At 37.0% G+C, this 13,633-nt stretch overlaps 1 pseudogene; it reads right to left on the bottom strand.

Annotated features, from left to right (window-relative positions):
• Positions 1–9,444: 9,444 nt before the first annotated feature.
• LOC102842140 lies at positions 9,445–11,030 on the bottom strand (annotated as a pseudogene).
• Positions 11,031–13,633: the final 2,603 nt, after the last annotated feature.

The raw sequence follows: 13,633 nt of genomic DNA on the forward strand, positions 1-13,633 counted from the left end.
AGTGAATAATGCTTATCAGGATGGATTATGAGGGTTGGAAATGCAAAGGTAGAAGTTTTGTAACAAGGAAGGGAGTGATTAATTCTCCAGGATAGGAGCAGAGGCCTCTGGGACCATCAACGGAGAAGAGCCAAGAGCGGGACCCTACCCAGAGAAACAGAGATGCCTGAGATAGAGACAGAGATGATGACATGGAGTGATGAAGCGACTGGGGACCTTGGACCCAGAGAGGGAAAGGGACTGTGGGCCGAAAACTGGGGGTGGAGGGGGAAGTGGGTTTCTGGGATATACCCTTTGGGTGGTTGATGATGCATGGAGGGGATTGGAATCATGGCAGTGAGATGATATAAGATGGAATGAATGTAAAACTAAAGTTCCCCCATGTAAATTATCATATAATTCACAATAAAACATTTTTTAAAATGTATTTTTCCTAATTATAAATATAGGTATCCTAGTGTGATACTGTAGGACAAGCACCGGATAGCTAACCACAAGGTTGGCAGTTCCAATCCACCAGTAGCTCATTAGAAATCCTATTACAGGTTCATTGTGAGTCGGAACCAACTTGATGGCACTTAATAACAACTACAAATATAAACATACACTCATTGTAGAACGTATTAGATAACACAGAAGGAAAATAAAAAATAAATACCTCCCTTTCATATCATTTTAGGTAATCTTTGCTGTCAGTATATTTATTTCTAGTCCTTTTTGCTACAAACATTTATGGTTATTTGAAGTAGTTCATTCAGAAATTTTTGCTATTTAAGTTTAGATCCTAGCATTTTTAATTCCTTTAACTCTTGGGTTTTTTTAAGAAAACATATTTTGGATTTTATGAGAATTTTTTCGATGTATTTAACTCATCTATCTCTTGACATGGTTTTCTCATTCTTTCTAAAATATTCCCATTTCTAAAATAACACTGAAAGCTGAGTTAATAAGAAAATATTGAAAGAATTGTTCATACCCTTCTAAACTTGCATACCATGAGTCTATAAGTTTAAAAAACCTTTATGAGAGTAAAAGTAGATGTTTAGAATGAAACATTCTAAACCTTTATGAGAGTAAAAAGTACATGTTTAGAATGAAAAGAGGATAATCACGTTAATCTTTAAAGATACAAAACACTTACTCCATATACTAAACAGTTTTACATTAAAAATCCAGAATTCCTTCTGACTGCTTAACCTTGTGCATTGACATACATGATTTCTTATTTCTAAAAACTCTAATTTAAAAAAATACCTTAATATTAAAAATTCATAATATCTATCTAGGCTACTTAAAGGTTACAGAGATTTGCCACATATTTAACAAATGCTTTAGTTTTACCAAGGGATATTCAATGTCAAAAACAACAACAAAAACTTTCAAATTCAAAATGACTTAGACAAAAACCATTTTAATGTTTGAAGTCACTTTAAGAGTCTTGCTTTTTAAAAAGGGCATTGCCAACTTCAGGTCTAGTGAAAGAATCATCATCTAGAGTGCAAAGTATAATAAAAATCATCTATTACATAATTAATTTCCAAGGGAATTTCCTTAAATATTCATTACCAAAGGTACCTTAATATTAGTATAAAAACCTCAAATTGTTTTGGTAGGTAATGTTGGAAAGGAAAAAAAATCTTATCTGATTCAGTCATTTTTAGAGAAATATTAGGACATGATATATTAAATGGCTAAAAACCAAACTCACATAGATTAAACAACCAACAAACAATAAAACACAGAACTCAAAGGCTAAGCCTTTCATATTTGTGAGAAATACATTCTATATTAACTGGTAGAAACAAACCTAAAGAGGAGTATAATAAGAATTTTCATATTTCTTCAACTAATACATACAACAGAATCATAGTAATAAAATTGAAAAGTAGTAAATCTTTTCAACTTGGAAATTTGAAGTGAATAAGAAAACAAGTATAATTTTGATTCAAGACTATTAAGTAATAAAATTGTAGAATATCAAATTTTTATGGAATCCAGATTTTCTGGACCTAAAAGGCTAAATGAACCCCTGAAACTACTGACCTGAGTTAATCTTTAAACAATCCAAAAATATCCCTAGTTGCTGTTGTTGTTAAGTGTCATTGTTAAGTGTAACTGTCTGGCTCATAAGTCACCCTGTATAGGGTCTCCAAAGAGCAGCTGGTGGGTTTGAACTGCCAACCTTGTGGTAAGCAGTCTAGTGCTTATCCTACAGCACCACACCAATACCCCTGGAGTCTCTCTGAAGCCAAACAATAGCTTTAGGTTAACTTATAATTTTTGTCTTGAGTATTATGCTCATTTAAGACCTACCTAATGTGGAGTCCTGGTGTAGCTCTGTGGGATAGTGCACTGGGCTGCAAGGTCGGCTTGAACCGCAAGGTCGGCGGTTCAAGTTCACCAGCAGCTCCTCAGAAACCCTATGCAGGTTCACTATGAGTCATAAGTGATGCGACCACGCCACTTAACAATTAAAAAAATATGGGATCAAACTGACAACAGCAACTCAAAAGAAAAAAACCTTAGGGGGCTGTGACTTTACATCAATGGCAGAGGAACAACTCAGAAAAGGAGGTTGAGAATGGTTGCTCAACTCAAAGAATGTTATAAATATCGCTGAATTGTATATGTAGAAACTGTTGGATTGGTGTACGTTTTGTTGTATATATTCTCAACAACATAAAGATAACAAAATTATTTTTTTTTATTTCATCAGGCTAGGTTTTAGTAAAAAGAGCAACTTCTTGCACATTTGCTATTTTACAAAATAGTAATAACTATAACTATATCATTGTACTTTAAACCTTACAAGGTTTTATAAATAATTCTTTAAAATATAGTTATTAAAAGTCACTAAAAGTAATTTTTTAAAAGCCCTGTAAATATCCTTCCTGGAATTTTATCCATAGAAAGTAATTCAATGAAAATAGTAATATACAAGTAGTTCTCCAACTTAAGACAGGGTTCCATTCTTAAAACTTCATCATAACTTGGTTCAAACTTAGTTGACTATTAGTTCTCATTATTATTGCCTTTTGTTTTTAAAAATTTATGATACTTACAAATATCCTTATAAATCTAATCTTTATTAGTCTCTGGAGGTTGAAAATTACATATAATCTTACAGATTCATTTTAAAATTGTATGTAGTACATATTAATAATAATAAGATGCACACACAAAAAAGTAGATGATCAAAAAGGTGCTTCGTCATAACCTGAATATGTTGTAACTTGTATATACAAATTATTCATTGCAATTAGATGCAGTATGATAACGAATCACTTAGGATTATTACAGGCATGACGCTATAGGATAAACACTGGATTGCTAACCACAAGGTTGGTGGTTTAAACGCAGTAGCTGCTTCTCAGAAACCCTATACAGGGTTGCTACGAATCAGAACTGATCCCATGGCACTTGACAACAACAAACAGTATTTTAGAGACATTTTTACTATTACATCTTTTTCACATTGAGCTCTCTCTCTACTGCTTATGAATTAACCCTTTCATGACTCAATTTTTTGTTGATACCATGTGTTTTCATTAGTGGAAGATAGGCTGGATCAAGGAGTATATATCTGAAATTTTGTAATAAAATATGGATTTTAATACCTATAATTTAGAACATTTATCTTCATCTAGACTCTGGGTGAAATCCTGGTGTGGGGCTTTCGGCTAATGCGCTGGACTGCAAAGTCAATTTGAAGCACAAAGTCAGTGGTTCAAGTTCAGCAGCCGCTCCTTGGAAACCCTATACAGGGTTGCTATGGGTCAGAACCAATTCAATGACACTAACAAAAACAACAACAGACTCTGGGTAGGATCATATGGGACACATCTGTTACTCTAGACTCTGGGGATAAAATTATGTGAGACATGTGTCTCTCTGGACCTGGAGGGTTCAAGTTATGTACCTTTCAACTCTTCTTTCTAAATCTCTGGACAGGAGCATATAAATTTGTTGTTGTTGTTAAGTGCCATGGAGTCAGTTCCTACTCAAAGCCAACCTGTATAGGATTTCTAAGGAGGAGCTGGTTGGCTTGAACAACCGACCTTGTAGTTAGCAGTCCATGCCAGTATTCTGCAATTTAAGAAGCCTAAAAATTTGTGCAAATATGGAATCATTGTGAGAAAGGCAACTTCCAAATAATGCACCAAAACCAAAAAACAAACCCACTACCACTGGGTCATTTCTGACTCATGTTGTTGTTAGGTGCCATTGAATCAGTTCCAACTCATAAAGACCCTATGAACAACAGAATAAAATACTGCCCAGTCTTGTGTCATCCTCATATTTGAGCCCATTTTTGCTGCCACTGTGTCAAACCATCATGTTATGAGTCTTCCTCTTTCTCACTGACCCTCCACTTTTGCAAACATGATGGCCTTCTCCAGGTACTGGTCCCTCCTAACAATTTGTCCAAATTATGAGAGATAAGTCTCACCATCATTGCTTCTAAGGAGCCATCTGGTCATACTTTTTCCAAAACAGATTTGTTTGTTCTTCTGGCAGTCCGCAGTACTTTGAATGTTCTTTGCCAAACCCAAAATTCAAATGCATTGATTCTTTCATGATCTTTCTTATTCATTGTATTACTTTCATGTGAATAAAAGGCAATGGAAAATACCCTGGCTTACATCAGGCACAATATAGTCCTCCAAGTGTCATCCATGGGTCATGAAAGAGTTAAAAATCTATTATGTAAACTGAAAGAAACCAAAAGAAACTTAAAAAGTGGAAGAACATACCACGCTTATGGACAGGATGATAACACTGTGAAAATGTCAATACTACTCAAAGTGATCTATTGATATACTGCAATCCCAAACCAAATTCCAACAACATTGTTTCATGAAATGGGAAAAGCAATTTCTAACTTAATATGGAAAGAGTTCCCCAGATAGCTAAAACATTATTGAAGAACACCAAGTAGGAGGCCTCACACTTCCCACTTCAGAACCTATTATATAACCACAGTAGTGAAAATAGAATGGTATATACAATAACAGAAACACAGACAATGGAACAGAACCCAGAAGTAAATCCAACCAACTAAGGGCTGCTGATCTTTGACAAAGGGTGAAAGTCCATTAAATGGCAAAACTGGATATCCATTTACAGAAAAATTAAACAGGATCCATATCTCATGCCATACACAAAAACTATCTCAAAGTGGATCAAAGACCTAAATATTAAACCTAAAACTACAATGAATGGAAGAAAACATAGTGACAAACCTAGGGGCTTTAATCTGTGGCATAAACTTAGCTAAAAGGCACAAACAGCAGAAGATAAACTAGATAACTGAGACCTCCTAAAAATAAATACTCGTACTCATCAAAAGACTTCATCAAAAGTGCAAAAAGAAAATCTACAGACTGGGAAAATATTAGGCAATTGTCAACATATCTAACAAGAGTCTAATCTCTAAAATTTACAGAAATCTTCAACAACTCAACAATGCAAAGACGGGCAATAAAAAAAATGGCCAAAGGATATGAAAGAAGACACTCAGGTGGCTGTCAAATGCATGAAGAGATGATTGCAATTATTGTTGTTGTTAAGTGCTGTCAAGTTGGTTCTGACCCATAGCGACTCTGTATAGAGTTTCCAAGGAGCAGCTGGTGAGCTCGAGCTGCCAACCTTGCAGTTCAAACCAACTTTGCAGTCCAGCGCATTATCCCACAGTGCCACATCAGGACTCCACAGGCATTCCCAATCCTGGTGCTGTTGAGTTTATTCTCATTCATAACAACCCTACAGGACACAGTAGAACTGCCCCACAAGGATTTCCAAGGCTATACAAATTTATGGAAGCATACTGCCTCGTCTTTCTTCTGCAGAGTAGCTGGTGAGTTAGAACTGCTGACTTTTGGTTAGCAGCACAGTATTTGACTCATTGTGCCACTAGGGTTCTTCATTAGTCACTATTGTTGTTAGGTACCATCAAGTCAGTTCTGACTCATAGTAACCCTATGTACAATAGAACAAAACATCAGCCAGTCCTGTGTCATCCTCACACATTGTTATGCTTGAGCCCATTTTTGTAGCCACTATATCAGGCTATCTCATTGAAGATAGATCTCTTACTTTACCAATAATGACAACAGGGCCATAGTAAGTAAGATGAAGTCTCACCAGTGGTCTTTGCTTCCACAGAACATTCTGGCTGTACTCTTTCCAAGACAGATTTGTTTGTTCTTCTGGCAACCCATGGTATACTCAGTATTCTTTGCCAACATCATAACTCAAATGCATCAATTCTTCTGTGGTCTTCCTTATGCATTGTCTAGCTTTTACATGCTTATGAGGCAACTGAAAAATATCATGACTTGGTTCACATGCACCTTAGTCCTCAAAGTGACATCTCTGCTCTTTAACAGTTTAGATGCAAATAAAAACTATAATAATATACCATCTAATTCCAGCAATAATAGCACTGATCAGAAAAACAGAAAACAAATTCTGGCAAGGCTACAGAGAAACTGGAACTCTTACATACTGTTGTTGTTGTTAATTGCCCTCGAATCAGTTCCAACTCATTGTGACCTTGAATAGGGTTTCCAAGGAGCAGCTGGTGAGTTTAAAATTATGACCTTGTGGTTAGCAGTCCAGTGCTTATCCTACAGTGCCACACTAGGACTATAAAATGGTACAACCATTACAATAAGTGATATGGCACTTCCTTAAAAGGCTAGAAATAGAAATATTTGATTCAGCAATTCCACTCCTAGGTGTATGCCACTGACCCACTGCCATCGAGTTGATTCTAATTCATAATGACCCTACAGGACACAGTATAACTACTCCTTAGGGTTTCCAAGACTGTAAATTGTCACTGAAGTCCTGGTGTGACACTGTACAATAAGCACTAGACTGCTAACCACCAGGTAGTTCAAACTAGCCATGTATCGGAGACCCTATACAAGGTCCCGAGGAGTTGGAACTGACTCGATGGCACTCAACAACAACAAATCTTTACCACAGTAGATAGCCTCATCTCTCTTCCATGGAGTGGCTGGTGGTTTTGAACTGCTCACCGTGCAGTTAGCATCCCAATACTTAACCCACAGCAGCATAAGAACTCATCCTAGGTATATATCCCAGGGAAATATGAGCTGTGACAGAATGCTGTTGTTGTTAAGTGCTGCCGAGTCTGTTCCAACCCATTGTGACCCTGTATAGAGTTCCCAAGGAACAGCTAGTGAGGTTGAACTACCAACCCTTCAGTGCAAACTGACTTTGCAGTCTAGCGTATTAACACACAGTGCCACACCATATGCATAACCATGTTCACTGTAACATTAATCACGTTAGCAAAAAGATTAAAACAACTTTAATCTTTAATTAAAGCAACTTTAATCACTGTCCATTGTGAATGAATAAACAAATTATGGCATACACATATACTGGAATATTGTGCAACAACAAAGAATGAGCACACAAAACATCTTTTAACATGGATGAATCTGGAGGACATTATGATGGGTGAAATAACTCAATCACATAAGGTCAAATATTATATGAGATCACTATTTTTAAAAATCAACAACAGGTTTACACACTGAAAGAAATATTCTTTGATGGTTACCAGGGATGGGAGAAGAAGGAGGGAGAATCATTAACTAGATAGTTATTGTGGTTGTTTGCTATTCAGTAGGTTCCAACTCACAGTGACCATGTATAGGGTTTTTCAGAGTGGCTTGTGGTTAACTGTCCAGTGCTGAAAAAGACCTCTTTAAAATGTTCACGAGCAAAAATGTCAGTTTGAGGACTAAGGTGAACCTGACAACACCCAGTTATTTTCAATAATCTTATATGCATGTGAAAGTTGGTCAATGAATAAAGAAGACTACAGAAGAACTGATGCATTTGAGTTATGGTGTTGGAGGAGAATATTTAAAGTACCATGGACTGCAAAAAGAACAAACAAATACGTGTTGGAAGAATTACAGCCAGAATACTCCTTAGAAGGCAAGATGTCAAGACTTTGTCTCTCATGCTTCTGACATAATATCAGGAGAGACCAGTCCCTGGAGAAGGGTATCATGCTTGGTAAAGTGAAGTGAAGGGTCAGTGAAAATGAGATATAATCCCAACGAGATGGATTGGTAAAGTGGGAGCAGCAATGGGCTCAAGTGTAACAATGATTATGAAGTTGGTGCAGAACTGGGTAGTGTTTTGTGCTGTTTTGTATATGGTTGCCATGAGTTGGCACCACTCTACAGCACCTAACAACAACAACAACAATCACATAATATGGAGTCCTAGTGTAGTACTGCAGGATAATGCACTGGGCTGCAAGGTTGGTTTAAACCACGTGGCCAGTGGTTCAAACCCACCAGCCACTCCTTGGAAATTCTGTACAGGAGAAACTGGTGAGCTTGAACTGCCAACCTTGCAATTCAAACTAGCTTTGCAGTCCAGCACATCAACCTACAGTACCACACTCATTTTGTCTTTTTTGTTGTCTATCTCCTCTTCCATCAGAAAATAAGTTCCAATAAGACAGAGCTCTGCTTTATCTAAGATCTCATGTATTCTAAATGCCAGAGGCAGTATCCAGGTACATCTTAAGTGTATAATACATTTTTTAAGTAAATGATTGAAAGGAATAAATGGTGTTTTACTCTAATAATTTAATGATGGTTTACTATAATAACCTTATACAAAGGTTTTGAAGTATGTTGCTATTCTTTCCTATTTAAATTTTTTTTTTCAGCTTCATGGTTGGTTTTGGACAAGCTTTTTATTTAATATTCTGTAGTTGTTTAACACATGGTTAAATGGTCTTAACAGGGTAAGGGGAAAAGGCGAGGCTCTTGCAGATTCCCAAGGAAATGTCAGAAAATGCAGTACATGGCCAGCATTTCCTTTTATTTTGGGTTTATTGGGTAAATAGCACTTCCCTTACTTAAGCTTGTGATCTCAAGTTTGGACACTGAGATTTCAGTTTAAAGACACTTGAAATCTCAAGAGTAATCGCTTGGTTGAATAGCTGTCTTCAGCAGAATATCCAGTCCAATAAATATTTCTATGAAAGGGCAGGGGTTCCTCATATCTAGCTTGTTTATATAGGTAAAATGACTCATCTCTCCATTTTACATGGCTAGATATTTGTGGAAGATCTTAATATTACTTGCCTAATTTATAGGGACAAATAGGATAAGAAGTGTCCTTCAGGGATACTTAAGAATATTACAACACAAGTTAAGTCTTACAGATTTAACACTTGCTTATTGAAAACAAAGTCATAAAATAAAATTAAATAGGTTTCACTTTTCCTCACAGGAACATAAAAGTTATGGTGTACTTTTCAGGAAAATTTTTTTATAGTTAACACAATTTTTCTTTTTCATTTTTATTTGTTTCTTTGAACAGGGATTTTGGTCCAAAAGTCTTGTTTGTTTTTAATATCTGCTTCTGCCTCCCCTTCTATCAGATTGGCTTCCTCCATGTGTAACACCTCTTGGTGCTACGTGGCTTGAACTGCTGTAGCAAACATATGGAGGAAACACATGGAGGAAGATACCTGCTTTTTATAGAAGGGGGAAGCCCTCTTTCTTGTCTACCAAACGTATCACGACCACTTGAGCAATGATCACTTCAGCTGCGTGAGTAACAGTCTCAACTTCCACCATATCTGTCACGTGAGCTGCTGCAATCGTCAAAACAACTGATTCCACCATAAGATGACGGGGTCCTCATGTAGGTAGAGCACTACGTGAATTACCATAGCTTTCATAGGAATCTGTAGGAGCCTCCAGATGGATGGTCTGAATAGCTAGAATCATGACCATATCCATCTCGATCCCTATAGCCTCTGGATGGGTAACCATCATGTGAACTGGAATGACCATTATCACAATATATATAATCTCTTATATGATGAGAATTTGGGTAATCTCTGTTTGAATAGCTGTCTTTAGTAGAATATCTATCGTCTATAGAAAAAGTATAGAAATAATCAACAAGACAAGGAGCTGGTTCTTCAAAAGGATTAATAAAATTGACTAATCACTGGCAAACTTAAAAGAGGGAAAAACAACAACACACAAACAACACACATAAGAAAGCACATGGGTGATGTCACAAAAGAACCAATAGAAATAAAAAGGATAATAATAGAATATAATTAAGAGTTATACTCCAACAAATTTGAAAATCTAGAGATGGATACATTTTTAGAAAAACACGACCTACCTAAATTTACACAGAATGAAGCAGAAAACTTGAACAGACCTATAACGAAGCAAGAAATTGATCAGGTCATCAAAAAACTCTCAACCCAAAACAGTCCAGGTCCAGATGGCTTCACTGGTGAGTTTTACCAAACATTCAGGGAAGAGCTGTCACTAATTCTACTCAAATTATTACAGAATATAGAAATGGATGGAAAACTTCCTAATACATTTTATGAAGCAAGCATAACCCTCATACCAAAACCAGGGAAGAACATCACCAAGAAAGAAAATCATAGACCAATATCCCTCATGAATATAGATGCAAAAATCTCAATTAAATCTTTTCCAATAGAATTCAATAACACATCAAAAAAATAATATATCATGACCAAGTGGGATTCATATCAAGGATGCAAAGAGGGTTCAACATTAGAAAAATGATCAATGTAACCCACCATATAAATAGAATATCCATCATCTCTTGGTGACAGATAACCATCTTTACAAGAGGGCAAGAGTTCCCTTTGTGATAAGCCTCCATAACTCTCTTCCACATGATACAGGGACTCTACTTCCCATTCCACTGCTACTGCAAACAGGTCCTGAAAAAGCTGGTGGTGGTCCTCTTTTTATTGGAATTGTCCCCATAGAAGAACACATGGTAAAATGCCTGGAATAACAACCATCATCCATGTGCCCTCCACATGAAGGGGGTCCCCTTGGTTCCTCCACTGTCTCCTCTTCCATCTCTAAGACCTCTCGGAGGGCCTCTGCTTCTTGGAGGTGAATGGGTTCTACTTCTGCCACTTTCAAATGTTGGTTTAGTGGCAGGTTCCACATTGATAGCTTTCCCATCCAAAGACTTTCCATTCATATCTCTGGTTGCATCTTAGGCATCTGCTGGACTTTCAAAGGTGACAAAAGCACATCCTCTGGATCTGCCAGTTTCACAGTCTTTCATCAAGAGCACGTCCACAATTCATCTATATTTGCCAAAGACTGCTTCTAGGGATTTCTCGTTTCTATACTGAGCACCCCAGTGAAGCGCTTTCCGGAATGATTGGATTCAATCATTTTCCTCCAGTGGTAAATGTTTGCAAAGTGATGACCATTTACAGCTCCTACTTGGCTCACCAAAAGGAACTTTCTTGTGATTCAACACAAGGGCTGACTACTGGGTCAGTGAAGAAAAGGGAAGCCGTTAGTACTGCTACACAACAAATATTTTCTATTCAAATGTTATGCTCATTCTTAAATTTATTATAGTTGCTGAGACTATGAAATACTAACAAATAATATGTTACCAAGACTTTCAGAATTTATTTTCATTGAAAAACTGAATGTTCTGGTTATAATTATTTTCTGGCTTTAGCAAATATAAATGAAAATATATAAGTTTTATTCTCTATTTGAGACCTATTTGACCAAAAGTTGATCAATATATTCAAACACTGTGAACAAATATACTATAGATTGTTGGTGTGACGAGTATACGCTAAGAATCACATACTCTTCTGAATCCAGCTTGAATTTCTGACAGTTCCCTGTTAATGTATAGCTGCAGCTATTTGACGCTTCTACCACATGTCAGTTTTTCATACTATGGTGGCTTACATGTTACTGTGATGCTAGAAACTATGTGACCAGTATTTTAAATACCAGCAAGGTCACCTGTGGTGGACAGATTTCAACAGTGTTTCCAGACTAAGGCTAGGAAGAAGTATCTGGCAAACTACTTCTGAAAAAACATGACAGTCAAAGTATGACCTTTAATATATCTTATAAGGCCTGATGCAGACTGTGAAACAAACCACCAAATAGTCATGCAAGTTCAAGTTGCAACCAAATAAATAAAGTAATAATATTGTGGGGGATGGGAGGAGATGTCTGTAGCACAGGAGGTAAGGCAGGGGAAGGAGAAGACAGCCTTACAGACTTCACAACAAACTGTTTCTCTAGGAAGTTTGTTTAGTGCTCCAGTCTGCAATTTAGAGACAGCAACCCAGCCAACCAACTGGAAGAGATCCTTATTTGTGCTCATTCCAGAGAAAGGTGACCCAAAGGAAGAAGGAGATCCTTAAATGATATCATCATTAATATTTCATGCAAGTACAATTTTTTCTGAAGATTATTAAAACCAACTGCAACAGTACAGTGACAGGGAACTGACAGAGGTCCAAGCAAGATTCAGACATGAACGTGGAGCAAGGAATATCATTGCTGATGTCAGATGGATCTTGACTGAAAGCAGAGAATACCAAAAAGATGTTTACTACTGCTTTGTTGACTATGCAAAGCCTTTCAAATGTGTGAATCATGATGAACTATGGATAACATTGCAAAGAACGGGTATTCTATAATATCAAATTGTGCTCACAAGAAACCTGTACATAGACAAAGAGGCAGTTGTTCGAACAGAACAAGAGGATATTGGATTCAATCAGAAAAGGTGTGCATCAGTGTTGTATTCTTTCAGCATACTTATAATCTATATACTGTATACTTGGCGGAAAACAGAGAATATCATAAAGATGTTTATCTGTGCTTTGTTGACTACGCAAAGGCTTTCAATTGTGTGGATCATGACAAACTATGGACAACATTGTGAAGTATGAGTATTCCAGAACAGTTAATTGTGCTCATGAGGAATCTGTACCTGGACCAAGAGGCAGTCGTTCAAACAAGAACATTGGAACACAGAATGGTTTAAAATTAAGAAAGATGTGTGACAGGGTTGTATTCTTTCACCATACTTATTCAACCTGTATGCTGAGCAAGTAATCCAAGAAGTTGGGTTATATGAAGAAAAACGTGGTATCAGGATTGGAGGAAGACTCTTTAACAACCTACGATATGCAGATGATACAACCTTGCTTGCTGAAAGTAAAGAGCACAGCCTTCGGTATAGATTGCATTTCAATGTAAAGAAAACAGAAACCCTCACCACTGGACCAATAAACAACGTTCTTACCAATGGAGAAAAGATTGAAGTTGTCAAGGACTTCATTCTTCTTGGATCAACTATCAACACTCATGGAAGCAGCAGTCAAGAAATCAAACGACATATTGCATTAGGCAAATCTGCTACAAAAGACCTTTTTAAAGTGCTGAAGAGCAAAGACGTCAGCTAGAGGACTAAGATGCACCTGACCCAAGCCATGGTATTTTCAATAATCTCATCTGCATGCAAAAGCTGGACAGTGAATAAGGAAGACCGTAGAAGAATTGATGCTTTTGAGTTATAGTGTTGGAGAATTTTGAAAGTGCCAAGGACTGCCAAAAGAACCAGAGTGCTCCTTGGAGGCCAGGATTGCTAAACTTCGTCTCTCATACTTTGGACACATTGTCCGGAGAGAACAGTTGCTGGAGAAGGATGTCATGCTGGGTAAGGTGGAGGGTCAGAGAAAAAGAGGAAGCCCCTCAGCGAGATGGATTGGCAAAGT

This window comes from Chrysochloris asiatica, unplaced genomic scaffold (genome assembly GCF_000296735.1).
Source record: "Chrysochloris asiatica unplaced genomic scaffold, ChrAsi1.0 scaffold00002, whole genome shotgun sequence".
NCBI lineage: Eukaryota > Metazoa > Chordata > Mammalia > Afrosoricida > Chrysochloridae > Chrysochloris > Chrysochloris asiatica.